The sequence below is a fragment of the Oncorhynchus gorbuscha genome, linkage group LG03 (genome assembly GCF_021184085.1).
Source record: "Oncorhynchus gorbuscha isolate QuinsamMale2020 ecotype Even-year linkage group LG03, OgorEven_v1.0, whole genome shotgun sequence".
NCBI classification, from domain to species: domain Eukaryota; kingdom Metazoa; phylum Chordata; class Actinopteri; order Salmoniformes; family Salmonidae; genus Oncorhynchus; species Oncorhynchus gorbuscha.
The window spans coordinates 99265045-99270220 of NC_060175.1; positions in this window are offsets into that span (position 1 = coordinate 99265045).

The window sequence follows — 5176 nt, forward strand, 5'->3', positions numbered from 1 at the left end:
TTAGTTTGAACAAATTCAAAACAGAAATCCTTCCTTTTATTTGAGACAAAACATTTATTTTTAGTTCTAATTGCGTTGGTAACCAGTTTATAATGGTAATAAGGCACCGCAGGTTTGTGGTATATGATCTTAGATCTTTCATACAAAATAGTATGGTTCACTGTTCAACATGGTCATTTCACTTCTGCATTTGTCCACTTTACTAGTGAAATCATTGTTGAAATGATTGGCAATATTTAAAGGTCTTGTTATAACTGAAACATTAACTTCAACGAACGATGGAGCTGAATTGGGTTTTCTGCCCATGAAATCAGTTAAGGTACTCCAAAGTATTTTTCCATTGTGTTTTATGTCAATTATCTTGGTTTGGGAATATAATTTATTATTATTTTTTGTTAGGTTTAGTCACACCGTTTCCACTTTATAGTATGTCAACCAATCAGCTGAGCAGCCTGACTTGTTTGTCATCTCTTTTGCATAATTTCTTTGATCCATCTCTTTTTGATTTTTATTTTTTATTAATCATCAAAACAGAGGGCTCTCACAGTTTTCACAGCTCATTTCTTAACAGCTGCTTGCTTGTCAACAAGTGGCATGAATCATTTTACAAATCCTTCCAGTGCTGCATCTGGATTGACTTCATCATTTACATCTGGATTGACTTCCTCATGCACATCTGGTTTGACTTCTTCATGCACATCTGGATTGAATTCCTCATTCACATCTGGATTGACTTCCTCATGTACATCTGGTTTGACCTCTTCATGCACATCTGGTTTGACTTCTTCATGCACATCTGGATTGACTTCCTCATTCACATCTGGATTGACTTCCTCATTCACATCTGGATTGACTTCCTCATGCACATCCGGATTGACTTCCTCATGCACATCTGGATTGACTTCCTCATGCACATCTGGATTGACTTCCTCATGCACATCTGGATTGACTTCCTCATTCACATCTGGATTGACTTCCTCATGCACATCTGGATTGACTTCCTCATGCACATCCAGATTGACTTCCTCATTCACATCTGGATTGAATTCCTCATTCACATCTGGATTGACTTCCTCATGCACATCTGGTTTGACTTCTTCATGCACATCTGGTTTGACTTCTTCATGCACATCTGGATTGACTTCCTCATTCACATCCGGATTGACTTCCTCATGCACATCCGGATTGACTTCCTCATTCACATCCGGATTGACTTCCTCATGCACATCTGGATTGACTTCCTCATGCACATCTGGATTGACTTCCTCATTCACATCTGGATTGACTTCCTCATGCACATCTGGATTGACTTCCTCATGCACATCTGGCTTGACTTCCTCATTCACATCCTGATTGACTTCCTCATTCACATCCAGATTGACTTCCTCATTCACATCCAGATTGACTTCCTCATTCACATCAGACCAACATGCATTTCTTTACGTCTTCAACAAGTGTCCTGAGAAGAAATGTTACATTAATTTAGGACCAATTTTAGCTAATCCAGTCAGTCAGTCAGGTACTTGTGAGTGTCAGTTAGTTCATGTGTGCGTGCGTGCGTGTGATGTTTGGCTGAAGCTACTGAACCTGAAGTTTGGCTCTCACTCCTCCCAGACTTTTGTAAGGGAAGGTGGACAACGAGCTTGTCATGTCGGAGTTCTTGGCTCTCTCCAGAACAGCCATCTTGTTCTTGAATCTTAGGAACTTGACTACTATCGGCCTGGGTCTGTCACCTGGGCTGGTTACAGGTGTTCCAGACGTGTGGGCGTGGCTTCACCTCAATCTTCCTAAGCCTTCCTCTGACACAGCCTGATATAGAGGGCCTTCCTCTGACACCGCCTGATATGGAGGGCATTCCTCTGACACCGCCTGATATAGAGGGCCTTCCTCTGACACCATCTGATATAGAGGACCTTCCTCTGACACAGCCTGGTTTAGAGGGCCTTCCTCTGACACCATCTGATATAGAGGGCCTTCCTCTGACACAGCCTGGTTTAGAGGGCCTTCCTCTGACATCGTCTGATATAGAGGGCCTTCCTCTGACACCGCCTGATATGGAGGGCCTTCCTCTGACACCACCTGATATAGAGGGCCTTCCTCTGACACCGCCTGATATAGAGGGCCTTCCTCTGACACAGCCTGATGCCTGATATAGAGGGCCTTCCTCTGACACCGCCTGATATGGAGGGCCTTCCTCTGACACCGCCTGATGCCTGATATAGAGGTCCTTCCTCTGACACCGCCTGATATGGAGGGCCTTCCTCTGACACCGCCTGATGCCTGATATAGAGGGCCTTCCTCTGACACAGCCTGATGCCTGATAGAGGGCCTTCCTCTGACACAGCCTGATGCCTGATATAGAGGGCCTTCCTCTGACACCGCCTGATATAGAGGGCCTTCCTCTGACACCGCCTGATATGGAGGGCCTTCCTCTGACACCGCCTGATATATAGGGCCTTCCTCTGACACCGCCTGATAGAGGGCCTTCCTCTGACACCGCCTGATAGAGGGCCTTCCTCTGACACCATCTGATATAGAGGGCCTTCCTCTGACACCTCCTGATATAGAGGGCCTTCCTCTGACACAGCCCGGTATAGAGGGCCTTCCTCTGACACCCCCTGATATAGAGAGCCTTCCTCTGACACAGCTTGACATAGACAGTTAGGGTTGTTAGTTAGGACATCATATAAGAGCTGAATGATGTCGTAGGCTACCTCTACCCCAAGATTACAGTATGTATGATGTCCTATGTATAGCAGCCTAAGAAAAATTGTCTATGGTCAATTCTATTTTTATAGATCCTATATGATTTCTACCTCTGACTCAAATATCTGATTCAAATATCCCAGTAAACACAACATTTGAGATTCTACTACTTGTAGATTCCATGTAGCCCAGCAGATGTCAGTGCTCATCCACGTCAGTGCTCATCCACATCAGTGCTCATCCCCTTCAGTGCTCATCCACTTCAGTGCTCATTCAGGTCAGTGCGCAACATGACATCAAAAACGGTCCTCCATTTTGGCAATCAACAAAAAAAGAGAGAGTTTTTAAAATTGTTTTATTTCTGGCAACCCATAGCCTACAGTGTATGGCATCTACACACATATAGACGCAGGCAGCCTACAGTGTATGGCATCTACACACATATAGACACAGGCAGCGTACAGTGTATGGCATCTACACACATATAGACACAGGCAGCCTACAGTGTATGGCATCTACACACATATAGACACAGGCAGCCTACAGTGTATGGCATCTACACACATATAGACGCAGGCAGCCTACAGTGTGTGCAGCCTGTTTTGCATGTTATTTTGGCTTTAATACGTGTCACATATCAGTTCGTAAACAATGTAAAACGATGATATATCATTGAGTTAATAAAGCCGCGTACAAACAGGCAGCTCCAAAATGCAGGTGTTTCAGCTTTGCTCAGTGCTTTCAGTGGTGATGGGGCAGGCCAGCAGAAAATAGGATCATTGCACTGTGATTGACTCAGCATTGCACCGTGATTGGCTCAGTGTTCTGTCACTCAAGGGGACACTGTCTCCCACCTTTAGTAAGGGTAGACATCAAGAATGTGAGCCCTTTGGGTGCTGCCATAGAGTTACATTAGAAGTGCCCATCCAAGAAGGCTCACGGTCATTGGCCACAGATAAAATGACGTCAAATCACGTTATATCTACAGTAGCTTTGATTGGACTGATCATGTCAACATCACACTTTCTAAATAATATAATAATAATAATAATAATAATATAATAAATGCCATTTAGCAGACACTTTTATCCAAAGCGACTTACAGTCATGTGTGCATACATTCTACGTATGGGTGGTCCCGGGGATCGAACCCACTACCCTGGCGTTACAAGCGCCATGCTCTACCAACTGAGCTACAGAAGGACCACACTGAGCTACAGAAGGACCACACTGAGCTACAGAAGGACCACACTGAGCTACAGAAGGCCCAAATCTTAGCTAGCAGTCATCATCATGAATCAAGTCGACAATCTACTGGCAAATCCTTTTTAATCCTTGTCATATGAAGGTAAATAATGAAGACAAATTATAGATAAAACGCATCGGTGCTCATCGGCCATTAGACATAAACATTACACAACAAATCGCAAATTCAACATTGAGTGATTTGGACAGAATCGGTGACAGTCATCCAACTCGGAATTGTAAATATTTTTCTTTGATGACAAAATTTGCCGACGAAGGACCGCGGCGCACAACAAGGTGAGTCCAAAAAGGTCTTGTATGCTGCTGCATAACTGATGTAATATACCAGGGAGAAATGGTCGGCCATATCAGCTATGTTTTAAAAAAGGCAGTAAATGAGGCAGAATGAACTGTTTCGCTGCCAGACAAGGCTCCGCTGATAGCCAGGTGTAGCGGTGATAAGGATTCACTCCATGGTGCTGAAAATAAAGCTCTGCTGTTGGGACAGATTTATGTAGGCCCAGTTTGTGGGAACCGCTTGTCACCGTTATAGTGCAATTCATGTATTGTTTAATGTTGTTGTGTAGTGGCTTTGCTGGCATGCATCTAAAACTTTATCCTTTTTTTAGTTCGCCCCACCAAGGTTTACATGCTAAAATTGGCAATGAGTGTATGGCACCTACACACATATAGACATAGAATACAGTGTATGGCACCTACACACATATAGACATAGAATACAGTGTATGGCACCTACACACATATAGACATAGAATACAGTGTATGGCACCTACACACGTATAGACATAGAATACAGTGTATGGCACCTACACACATATAGACATAGAATACAGTGTATGGCACCTACACACATATAGACATAGAATACAGTGTATGGCACCTACACACATATAGACACAGAATACAGTGTATGGCACCTACACACATATAGACACAGAATACAGTGTATGGCACCTACACACATATAGACACAGAATACAGTGTATGGCACCTACACACATATAGACACAGAATACAGTGTATGGCACCTACACACATATAGACGCAGACATAGAATACAGTGTATGGCACCTACACACATATATAGACATAGAATACAGTGTATGGCACCTACACACATATAGACACAGAATACAGTGTATGGCACCTACACACATATAGACACAGAATACAGTGTATGGCACCTACACACATATAGACATAT